Source organism: Fukomys damarensis, unplaced genomic scaffold, assembly GCF_012274545.1.
Source record: "Fukomys damarensis isolate Sample0158 unplaced genomic scaffold, DMR_v1.0_HiC HiC_scaffold_14, whole genome shotgun sequence".
Taxonomy (NCBI): domain Eukaryota; kingdom Metazoa; phylum Chordata; class Mammalia; order Rodentia; family Bathyergidae; genus Fukomys; species Fukomys damarensis.
Window position 1 is genome coordinate 13,882,049 of NW_022900926.1, and position 13,408 is coordinate 13,895,456.

The window sequence follows — 13,408 nt, forward strand, 5'->3', positions numbered from 1 at the left end:
TAAGATTCCCACTGCTCTAACTATGCAAACATGTTTATCGTGACAGGGTTATCTTTTGAGGCAAACACACCAGTCCTAAATGATACCAGTGTTGCTTCTATGGAAGCAACTTCAGGCATACTTTTTGCAATATTTATGTGATGCCTATTTTCCCCTGCTTTTATATTCAAAGTCAAAAAGACCTTAAAAATTCCAGAAAGATAAATTCAGGGGGGTTCATTAACATGACTGTACTTGCTGCTCACTAAAATTAAAATTTCCCCTTTTATTTAATGGGCAGTTGATAAAAGAAATGTACGACTGACATCACTTAAATAGGCAAAGGTGTAAATCTAGATAAAAAGACTTACTGTTCGAGTGGAAACTGTGGACAAATAAGTTTTGATGAGAATTGAAATGACATCTACAAAGATATATTTAGATTTGAACCATAATGGCCAATATTATAGCAGTGACAATTTAAAAACACAAATTAATAGCGGGGATATTTTTAAGAGGAAAAAAGAAAGGAATGCAAAATAAATAGATCAAAATCTTATCCAGCCAGACTTCAGTTTTAATGCTTTTGACAGATGTCGTTCACAAAATATTCTTACATGGCACCAATATTAGTATCCAAGGGCGAAGAGGCTACTAAGACATTTTGTATTATCTACCTGTGTTAGCGAAGTGTCTTCTCATTCAGAAAAAAGAAAGCATACTTTTTGCTTTGTCTGTCTTAGAAAACTCTGCACAAATCCATTATTTACAGAATTATCAATCATAATATCCTTAAGAAAAACGAGCCACATCAAAGCTCTTGGTTTTGAGGGTCAGCTTTCTCACGATTCATTTAGATGACTTTTCTCAGTGTTGAGAAAACTAGCCAGAGGAAAGCTTGCATTTCCAGTAACTGAAAAATAGCTCTGAATTGAAGGATTAATTTAACCATGTGGAACTAAGTAAGAAAACTAGATGGTATTTATCTCCAGCAGAATAACAAGCTGCAAATGAGTGCAAACATTTCGGGGCCAAGGGTCATTTTATAGGATAATATAACAAGATTATATTTCTCATATACTATCTATGCCATCAGGTGCCTCATTCCCACAACCCTTATAAAACTCACTTTAATTCTTTGTTATCTGTATGTCTTAGCAGACAATCTTAGAACTTGTCTAACACAAAGCCTTTTCTTAAGTGTCGAGGTTGTTAGAAACTCAGAGAAGAATCAGATATTTTTGCTTTGTAAATTCTGATTGTCATTAAAATAAAACAAAAAGCACAAACAGGTACCTGAGGGTATAGCTCATTGGTAATGCCAGTGCTTAGCATATAAGGGGCTCCAGGCTCAATTCTCAGCATCACAAACAAACAAAGGCAAACAAAAATCCATGTCATCATAATTGGCATTTCATAATACAAAAACAATTTTAACACCAATACATTTAAAAAATGGAATAGAAAACTGTCCTTAGAATAAAGTGAATTTTTTCTATAATAAATGTATTGGATAGCATATCATTTTATTTTACTTAGATAAATAGAAACCTTGTGAAATTAAGTAGGTCTATGCGTAGGCACTTAGAAGCCATTATTCTAAGAGACCAATACTTTTCAGTCAAAGCTGGTTCACTGATGTAAGTTCCAACTGATAGCTTTTAAACTTAGTTACAAATGAATTTTTAAATGTCTTTTTATTTATCTCATATAAAAAGTTTGTTATTATCTGAACCTGATGCAGGCGTTTGTAGATAATACTGATAAATTTATCTCTAAAACACTAATAATACAGGTTAAATTAAAGTCCTCATTTGTGGCTCTGTTCAAAAATACAAATACATAATATTGACTAATCCAATGTGTTAAAAATGATGTGTCTTAGAAATAGAGAATTTATCTAGATGCAACTCACAGGCTTATTATTTTTAGCCTTACGTGACATCCTTAATACCTCAATATATTTGGTTGTGCAGTTGACTTAGATCAGGTGAATAATGCATGGATAATTTAATTAATTTTGTTTGTTTTTTGGTTTTGGTTTTGTTTTGTTTTGGTACCAGGGATAGAACTTGGGCCCTTGTGCTTGCAAGGAAGTTGCTGGAACCACTGAGCTAAATCCCTGGGTTGATCAATATTCTTGATATCATACTGTTTGTTATAGTCTTCTAGTTATAGAGTTGCTGTTATGACAAACCAAGAATGACCACTGAGACTCTAATCCACCCAAAATTATGGGAGTGGATTTGGAAGGTAATTGGATCATGTGAGCATTGTAGCTAACTTGATGTTAGGAGGTACCACCTAGTTGAAGTGAGTCAGTGGAGGTGTCTTCTGGTTCCTCCTCTTGCTGTGGAAAGCTACATAGCCATCATGATGTAAGCAGCTGTTCCTTTGCTATGTCCATCTGCCATACCATTTCTGCCTGGACCTGGCCTCCTGTGGTCTATAAGCACAAACCAAAATAAACCTCTCCCCTATAAAGTTGTGAATGTCAAGTATTGCTTCTCAGGGACAAGGGAAATGACTAAAACTGATATTTGGTACCTGATGCGGGGTTGTTGCTGTGAATATACCTGACCTTGTGGTTGAGTAGAAGCCTTTGAAACTGGTTTTCAGAAGGAGTTTGGAGATGACAGCCAGGGAAGCTCTAGAATGCTGTAACTCTCATGGGAGATTCTGGTTGGACCTCAGAAGACTAGAATACCGAAAAAAATTCAGATGTTGAAGACCAGGTTCTGGAGGTTTCAATAGGGAAAAAGACTCAAGACCATGTGTGTTATTCCCAGGCAGAAAATTTGTCTACATTTTATTCATATCCTGAGACTGTGGGAGAATGAGATTAAGGGCAGTAGACTAATTAATCTGGTGGAGGAAATTTCAAAACAGCCCACTGTTCAGGTTGATACAGGGACTGTTGGTGGCTTTTGGGAAGGTTTATAGTGAGAAACAATAACAAAAAGCTCATTTGAAACATTCTGTTTTACCAGAAAGGAAATGCCTATAAAATTAGAGCACAGGAGAGCTTCATTGCTAAAAAAGATTTTCATTAAAAAGAAGCTAAGTATTTGTATCAGGACAATAAGAAAGATATCTTGAGGATTTTTCAGAAAATTATTAGAAGCTCAAGGATGTAAAGCTATGAAGCTTTCATTTTTGTTTTTGTTTTTTTGAGACAGGGTCTCACTATGTATTTGAGACTGACCTGGAACTCACTGTGTAGCCCAGGCTAGTCTCGAACTCACAGCGATCCTCCTGCCTCAGCCTCCCAGGTCCTGGGATTACAGGCGTGTGCCACCACACCCAGCTATGAAGCTTTCGTTTTAAAAGAAAGCTTTTGAATGGTCTGCTCAAAAAGGACTGCCTATAGAATAAATTCCCTGGGATTCACCTCCCAGTGCTATGCTATCCAGGCATTTGAAGTCTCTGCATCCAATCCAAGGGGGCCTAGCTACTGCTTGAGTTGGTGGAAGACCTTTGCATCATTCATATAGTTTTACAGGCTTTCAGAATGTAAGAATTGCAGGGCCAGGAAGGAATCCACCCAGACTTCAGAAGGCCTGAGAGCCTAGGGAGTCCACTGTTGAGAAGGTAGTGTCTAAAGCTATGAGAGTGAAGCAAAAGTACAGTAGAAAGCCTGGGAAGCTATAGAAGCCAGCAACGTGGAATAGCTGCTGAGAAAAGCTGCAGGTAGTAAGCAAAATAATGACAAAAGAGAGGTTACAAGGCTTAAAGTGGCAATACCGCAAGAATGGGCACACCCAAGCCCTTGGGAGTTCATATGTCAGCACAACTTTTTCTGGGTCCTGCACATGTACCTATAGGATTTGATTATTATTATTGTTATTATTATTATTTTTTTTTGGTACCGAGGATTGAACTCTGGTCCTTGCACTTGCAGGGCAGGCCACCAAACTGCTGAGCTAAATCACTGGCCCAGGATTTAATTATTGAAGACCCCAGCCATGACTTTCAATCTCCTGCAAGACTAGCTTCCATGAGCCAGAGCTAGTACAGAAGTGAATAATAGTGAGAGGGCCTTACTCCTTCTAAGTCCCCATCCCGAAAGGTAAAGTTACTATAATGATCAGTTTATTAATTATAAACATATTTTGGGCTAGTCTTTGATTACATTTTATGTCACATGGTTAAGTGTGATAGATTAATAACTACCACAAACTGTCATTTTCTAAGCTGTGTTTGATTCTATTGTTGTTGCTGACTGTATCACTTGGGCTAGTGCTGTGATTGATATAATCAGTTATCTTTCCTGGTGTAATGAAAACAAAATTGCCACAGAGTTATTAAAAATTGAAATCCCAAAGACCAGCTATATCTGGAAGACACTTCTGAGAAGCAATCATTCCTTATGGGTTCTAAATACAAGCAACAAAGATACCTACAATAAGCAATATCAAAGCATCAACCCAGGAATTAAATCAAAGACAATACCAACAACAATAATAGAAATGAAAAGACATTTAGACAAAGTACAGTATTCCAGCTTACCAAAGGCAAGTTCTGGGGAAAACAAGATGGAAGAGTCTGATAATCAACCACCTGGACAATCTGAACTGATAGCACAACAAGTAGAAAAACAGGTGAATTATGCTCTAGAAATATTCAAAGCAGAAATAATATCTCAGATAAAAAACATGATTATAAATTCTAGAACAGAAACATACAAAACAAAGATGAATTTAGGACCATGATGGAAGCCATGAATGCTCAGCATAGGAAAGAAATGGAAACCATGAAGGCCCAACATAAGAGAGAAATGGAATCCATGAAACAGATTGAAACTGATATGCAGGAGATTAAAAACTCTATTAAATGTATACATAACAGACTAACCCAATCTAAAGACAGGATATCAGATATAGAAGACACGATGGAGGTCATTGACCATGAAATGAGAAATCAATGCAATGCAGACTAAGAGAACAATTTTTAAAAAGTCAATGAATCAAAGAGTTGATTTTTTGAAAGAATCAATAAAATCAATAAACCCTTAGCTAACCTTATCAAAAAAGGAGCTAAAAGGCTCAAATTCATGTAATTAGGAATGAAAATGGTGAAGTCACAACAGATGTAGTAGAAATCCAAAGAATCATAAATACTTACTACATGAAAATGTACTCTAATAAAATGGAAAACACAGAAGAAATGGACAGATTTCTAGATACATATGAGTTACCAAAATTGAATTAAGAAGATATAAAATTTTTAAATACCCCAATTACAATCAGTGAAATTGAAACTGTAATTAAAAATTTACCAACAAAGAAAAGCTGAGGTTCTGATGGCTTCACTGCTGAATTCTACAAGATATTTAGAAAAGAACTATTGCCACTACTCTTTAAACTTTTCAGTGAAGTTGAAAGAGAAGCAATACTTTCAAAATCATTCCTGGAAGCAAGTGTTATTCTGATTCTAAAACCAGGGAAAGACCCAACCAAAAAAAGAGAACTATAGGCCAATCTCCCTAAAAAACATAGATGCAAAACTCCTCAGTAAGATGCTGGCAAACAGAATACAGAGGATCATCAAGAAGATTATACACCCTGACCAAGTTGGATTTATCCCAGGGATGCAAGGATGGTCCAACATACATAAATCAATAAATGTAATATACTATATTAACAGAATTCAGGACAAAAACCATATAGTCCTCTCAAAAGATGCAGAAAAAGCTTTCTACAAAATTCAACATCCATTCATGATAAAAACCATGCAGAGGAGCTCCTGTGGCTCAATTGATTAGCGCATGGTACTTATATAAAAACCATACATAAAATTGGAATACAAGGTCTTTATCTCAATTTGATAAAGGCTATCTATGAAAAGCCAACAGCCAACATCATACTAAATGGTCAAAAACTGAAAACTTTCATGCTAAAATCAGAAACAAGACAAGGATGTCCACTATCACCACTCCTGTTCAATATAGTTTTGGAAACATTAGCCACAGAAATTAGACAAAAGAAAGAAATAAAAGCTATAAAGATAGTAAAGGAAGAAATGAAACTGTCATTATTTGCTGATGATGTGATATTCTACATAAAGAACAAAAAGCCTCTGCCAAAAGACTTCTAGACTTAACTGACAGATTCAGTAAAGTAACTGGATACAAGTTAAATACTCAAAAATCAATAGCCTTCTTGCACACAAATAACAGACTCATTGAGAGTGAAATTAGGGAAACAATCCCTTTCACAATAACATCCAAAAAAAAAAAAAGAAATATCTAGGAATCAATCTTACAAAGGAAACAAAAGACCTTTTTGAGAACTTCTTTGAGAACTACAACACTCTGAATAAAAAGAGATTGATGAGGGTATAAGAAAATGGAAAGTCATCCCTTGTTCCAGGATAGGAAGAATCAATATAATGAAACTGGCCATATTTCCAAAACTGCTATACATATTCAACACAATCCCTATTGAAATCCCAAAAGTATATTTCACAGAACTAGAGAAAACAATGCAAAAATTCATTTAGAATTAGAAGAGAATTAGAACAGCAAAAGCAATTCTAGGCAACAAAGACATGGCAGCGTGTATCACAATCCCCAACTTGAAACTGTACTACAAACCTACTGTGATAAAAACAGTACAGTGCTGACAAAGAAATGGACCCAAAGATCAGTAGTACAGAATAGGAGATGCAGAAACAACTCTTGACATATTCAGCCACCTCATCTTTGACAAAGGAGCCAAGCATTTTCACTGGATGAAAGATAGCCTCTTTAATAAATGGTGTTGGAAAAACTCGATTTCAACTTGTCAGAGATTAAAACTAGACCCATATCTTTTACCATGCACTAAACTAAAATCCAAGTGGATTAAAGATATAAATATTAAAACAGAAACACTAAACTTGCTGGAAGATGTTAGGTAGAGCTCTTGAAGATATTGGCATAGAAAAAGACTTTATGAATTAATTCTCAGTAGCATAGGAACTAGCTCAAAGAGTCAACAATTGGGATCTCATCTTTTTAAAAAGCTTCTGCAGTGCCAGAGAGAGCAGAGCTAAGAGACAATCCACAATGTGGAAAAATTTTTCTATCAAATAAAGGTCTACTATCTAAAATATATAAAGAACTAAAAAAAATAAGTCCCTCCAAATATAAAGACCCAATTCAAAAATGGGCATCTGAAATGAACAGACATTTCTCAAAGAAGTAAAAGTTGCAAATAAACATATGAAAAAATGTTCAACATCACTGATCATTCAAGAGATGCAGATGAAAACAACACTGAGATTTCATTGCACTCCAGAAAGAATGGCTGCTCTCAAGAAATCAACCAATAACAAATGTTGATGGGGTTGTGGGGACAAAGGAACCCTTCTGCATTGTTAGTGGGAGTGCAGACTGATGCAACCACTATGGAGATCAATATAGGGATACCTCAAACAACTAGGATTAGAAATCCTATCCCATTTGACTCAGCTATTCCTCTGCTGGTTATCTTTCCAAAAGAATTAAAAGAGTCATACCACAGCTATATATGCTCACCCATGTTTATAGCAGCACAGTTTGTAATAGCTAATATTTGGAAACAGCCCAATTGCCCATCAACTGGTGACTGGATAAAAAAGATGTGGTGGTATTTTTTTATAAAATGGAATACCACTCAGCCATAAAGAATAAGAATCTAGAGATATTTATAGTTAAGTGGATGCACACTGAGGCCGTACTCTTTTCTGAAATTAGTAAGTCCCACATGTGTAAATACCAAATGGTTTCTCTGGTGTGAAAAAGTAAAAGTGTAAATAAGGAACAAAATGTATAATTAGTATTGTGTAATAGGAAAAAAATAGGTCTAAAAAAGTAGAGGAAGTGGGACCGTTAGGGGAAATGTAAAAAGGGAAAAGAAAAATACGTGAAAAGGAAAAACATGGAAACAATGTCTTTGTAAACAGGGAAGGGGGGAGTGGGTGAAGGAAGGGCTGGGGTATGTGGAAAAATAAGAACCAAGATAAGTCATGTAAAGGTACAAGATTCCATTGATGAATGTAATTGTATTGTATACCTAAAATGTACCAACAAATGCAATAAAGATTAAAAAGAAGTCAGAAGGCAAAAAGATTATAATATGAGAGAGAGAGAGAGAGAGAGGGAAGGAGGGAGAGAGAGAGGGACATAGACTTGAAGAGAAAACTGGGTGTTGTATTGATTTAATCTGCTCAGGGCATCAAAGACAAAAGGTACCAAGAATATCTAATATTTATTCATTACAAGTGTGGGAAGCAGGGGAGCAGGGTATGCTTTGGGACATCTGATGTCACCAGGTATCACAAGCATGACTGTAAAATGGGAGGCACTAGCATATCTTGCAGAAGAGAACAAATGAGTAACTTAGAAGAAAAGAATTTGGCTGGAATCAAGCTGACTTTGGCTGGAGGTTTATTCAGCGGGGCCCTGTCACTTCACAGACAGGACAGAAGTCTTGGCAGCAGCCATTAGCAGCGGAGCTATTCTTGCCCAACTCTGCTCTCTGACGTGCCCAGTTGAGTCACATAAAGCTTCAGTCTGATCCCTAATACAATACAGCTGAATTATGGGGAAGCAAGAAGTCTGTGCCATGTATAGCCTGCTAATACTGGGCAAGTATGTCTGCAACATCTACTCTTCGTCTGGATGAGTTTTAATCTTGCTTTGATCTGGTTTGGTTTTGTTCTGCTACTCTACTCTTTTGGGATGGAAATGTTTATCATATGCCATTATATGTTGGGAATGTTTAACATTTTTGATTTTTGTTATAGATGCTCACCAATTAGAGACTGTCTTGAGTCTCAGAGGAGACTTTAGATTTTTGACTTTTCAGCCATGCTGGATATGTTAAAAATTCGATGATGCTTAGAGATGAACTAAATGCATTTTTCATGAAGAGATGTGCAAGTGTCTTTTGGGGCCAGGAGTGAAATGATGTAGTTTCGATCAAGAGTGACCTCTAAAATTCTCATGCACGCAGAGGTTGGGATTTTGAAAGGTGATCGGATCATGACAATTCTATAGATGCCTGGCTGTTAGGAGGAGGAACCTAGTTATAGACGGACCACTGGGGGCATGAGCTGGAGGGTTATATTTTCCCATATACGCCTCTCTTCACTATCTGCTTTCATGATCTCATGATTTGAGCAGCTTTTCTTCTGGTACAACCTTCTGTTATGTTGTTTCTAATTTGAAGCCAGAAGACCATGTACTATATTTCTCACCCAAAATAAACCTGTTATCCTTTCAGTCATTGATGTTAGGTACAATATTTTAGTGATGAAGAACATGACTAAGACAGATGATATATACATGGTTTTTATTCTACAAGATAGGCTTAAAATATCACTACCTTTCTCTCTGGTTTAAATGAAAAAGAAAATGAGAGATAAAAGGTTGAGAATTAGTACAAAGGACCTTCTTTTCAGTTGTTCCACTCACCGTACTCCCCGTTCCTTTATGTTGTATGTTATTGTGCAAATTCTCAATAATATGCAACTATCTGCTAGGGAATACTCTGAAATTACTTTTGCTAATTGCTTTTTAAAAACAATTTTAAATGCCTAACAGAAAAAATCCATTTACTATCAATTATGCCCTGTTTCATAACAACATAATTTAATGACACTGAATAGCATGTGATGGTTTCATTTTTCCTCCAACTTCAACCTGTGCCTGTGGCTTAACTGCATAGCAGCCCATTCAGTTGGAAGGTTTATTATTATACAACACTACTTAAGCATGATTGCATAGAAATTAAATCTTAATTAACCATGAATTGGGAAGAAAGTGTAAAATGTCAAACTCAGAGTTTTTGTCAATACATCAGTGTTTTCCTAGTCGTTTTTACCTTAATGTCATTAGCCATACTATCTCATAAAATTAATACATATTATTTATACAGTGTTCTATGTCAGTAGCTAAGAATCCCACAAGAAAGGCATGTTACCTCATTGCCATAATATTTTAAAAAGCAATATAAAATTATACTTTAATTTTTATGAAGAAAAACAAAGCTAATGCAAAATGAATTCCACTGAGCCAATTCTATTTCCCTGCATGCTGCCCTCATCAGATGGAAACATTTTAGTTTAGTTGCCTACCTAAGAACTGGTCCCTGAACTATAATAAGAGCTACAATAAAAGAATCTGGTGAAATCTGTTGTTTTAACAATTTTTGCACATCAATAGAGATGCTGACTTCTGTTTCTACATGGCCGCAAGTATATTTCCAACTCCTTTGTTTTCTTGGAACTTGGTTTGCCGTTCTAATTCCCCGTTTAGACATTGTCTACAATCACCTTCAAAGCCACCTATCTAAAGTTACTTACCATTTCTCACCTAGATCAGTTTATTTCTCAACCTGCTTTCTAAAGAACAAGCACCAGCCATTCGAACTCACTGCAAACATCGTACCCTGGCTCCTAAGAGCTTCAACATTGTGCCCCAACCTATTCCTATTCATTCAGTGGACTTTTCTACCGTATTACTATGTTCCATTCACTTACAACTGTAGCCTTTTTCTGCTTAGAGATTCCCGTGTATCCATAAACCCAACATTTGTTGCATTATTTTAGGTGTCTCAATGTTCTCTAAAAACACGATTCTAGGAGTCCAGGTGAAGCATCCCTTTGTTCCTGCCAAACTATGTCATTTCATGTCTGCCACATGTTCATTGATTTTCCTAACCCTGAGCTCCTGTCATGAAGACCCCTTTAGGAAGATACAACCTCTCCCTTCATAAACATCTATTCTTCAAACCTGTCTCAAATGTAACATCTCTCTTTATATATTTGTTTGAAATTTGACCATTCAGCATCCACTCCCTTACTTTGATAATATTTTTGTTTTCATTGAAATATTCGTCCTTTCCTCATGTAATCCACACCCTTCTTACCGGAGCATTTCTTAGTTATCTTAAGCCAAAAAATACATTCAATCCTTCTGGCTATAGATTGATTGGTCTATAAATATGCAGATGATAGAAATGCTACCAGATATTTTCTGTAGGCTTCTCAGAATGTAGCTTCATTTTCTTCAGTTGAGACTCTTCCTCTCTGGGAAACTGGGAAAGAGGTAATCCTTCTATAGTTGTTGCAATTTTATGTGTGCTTTAATTGCTGGGTCATTTATTCTACTCTTTGCCATAATGGTATATGCATCCAATTTCCTATCAGGCCAGAAGTTCAGAACATTCAAAATTATATATCAAGTATACTTTCTGCATCTATTTCATCTTTCATATGGCATCGTTCATCCACTGTTCTGCAACAACACAAACAAAGGTATGAAAAGGACGTGCAGAACTGCTTTAGAAAGTGACAAGATGGGTTAAATCTTTCAAAGTGAGGGTGGAGGTTATCTTGAAGAGGACTAACGACACTGTGCCTTTTATTATAATTCATTTTTAAACTGCAAACATTTACCATATTTTTTTATCACATTGCATACTTTCTATTTTCACCAGCACTTTTTACTTATGGTTAGAATATTGCCTAATTCTTAAGTACAACATCCTTGATTCTAGTCTGTCCCTAGTGCTGACTTCTATTCAATAATTGTAATTGGTGTAGTTGACTACTTTTAAAAGTAAAGGCTTTGGTAATTAGGGTGATTATTGTTGGTGTTCAAGTGGACTGATCAAAGTGAAAACTAGTTTACAATGTTGAGAATGTGAAGTGAGTTTTTAAACAAAAGCAAGTTTAAGTGGCTGCTTTTTATAAAGAATTATATTTAGCAGGAGATGATTTTTATTTTACTGTATCTAGGAAAATAGATTTTTAAGAAATGGTATGGTAGAGATACAGCCCTTCAATTACTTGTTTTGGATGAGCTTTGGAGGGATGTTTTCCCAAAATATTTACTGTTGTATGTTCTGAGCAATACAAAACCCTGTCCCAGTAATTACACGGTGATGTTTCCATCGAAAACCTATCCTTCTATAAACTCTATAAACTCAGACTTGCCTTGCTGGGGCAGGGACTCTTGCTTTGTCAACTGGATCCTGGTTAAGTTTCAATAATAGAGAGAATGGGCGGGGAAATGGAAAGTGGTGGAAGGATGATTTTGATCTGAAATGGTCTCCAGAGCTTGTGTGTTGGAGGCTTGGTCCCCTGTGCATGTGTTCAGAAGCGGATCCCTTGGGAGGTGACTGAACTGTCGGGGCTGTGACCTCACTGATGGACTAGGAGCCAGCTCTCTGACTCTGCTTCACGGCTGCTGTGAGATGTGCAGCCTTTTCTGCCACACAGTACTGCAGCCACGATGTGCTGCCTCACATAGGCCTCAAGCAGCTAGAGCAGTCTTGGACTGAACTCTCTGAAATCATGGACCAAAATAAACCTGTCCTTTTTTAGATTTATCTCAGGGATTTTTGTTACAGCAGTGGAAGGCCAACACTAGAAGAAGAACGTTCATCCCTCTTTCTCTGTGCTTCCTCTCTGTCTGCCCATGGTTTTTGCAAGAGTCTCTCGTTCTCACTTCTTTATGCTGGCCATTAGCAGTGCCTTTCTGTAGGGGAGATGAAAGGCAATTTATAGCTTCTGGCATTTTCACTGATCCAGCCTTGAAATATGAACTCAGGGATAGAGTATCCATCAGTTAACTTCCACTCTTCAGAAAGCTTTACTAGGTTCTTAGCTCTCCTCTCAGTTACTCAATTTTAATAATTACAGCTTTCATTGTTTGTGCCCTGGTCATTAACAGTGTAGCTACTTCTTCCAGTTGCTAACTCTGTGACACCTCGGTGGTCTGTTTTACACTTTCTGTCACATAATTACTTTTCACCTAGTTGAATTTTCATTATTCATGTAAACGATGTATGAATCAAAATTCAGCCAATAGAAAGTTAATAGGATCAATTGCTTCTCAGCCTTTTGGCTAAGATCAAGTGTAGAAAGCTAATAGGATCTATTTAATTTACATCTGTGTATGCAAACATATATAAACTATATTTGAATACATACACATATATGCATATCTATGTATACAATATATATCGTATATACTTGTATATACCCTACAACAATGCCAAGCAAATGTTTCATTGAATAGCTAGTGAACCAACTTAATACAGTCAACAACCTTCACATACGGTGTGGCTTCTCTTTACTGGCTTCAGACTTGCACAAACCTTCACATGTTTCTTCACCAGGTTGCTGTTTTTTACTGGCTGACCAAATGACAAGAAAAAATTCTGGCTTGGAAAACTGGTCATTCTGATTCCTCTAGAAACTAACAGAGCTGTCTCACTTGTGATATAAAGGGCAAGCTCCATCTCTATGTCTTTGCTTATTCTAAAGAATAGAAACCTGCTTCTACTCCTGCTCTTAACTTCTTGTGCTTCTTTATTAGTAAACTGTAAGGAATATGACTTAAAATTTTAACATCAAGCAAAACATAATTTTGTTAAAAACATAAATTAAACCAAGT

At 36.3% G+C, this 13,408-nt stretch overlaps 1 pseudogene; it reads left to right on the plus strand.

Annotated features, from left to right (window-relative positions):
• The first annotated feature begins 12,836 nt into the window (after positions 1–12,836).
• On the plus strand, positions 12,837–12,971 carry LOC117286093 (annotated as a pseudogene).
• The last annotated feature ends 437 nt before the right edge of the window (positions 12,972–13,408 follow it).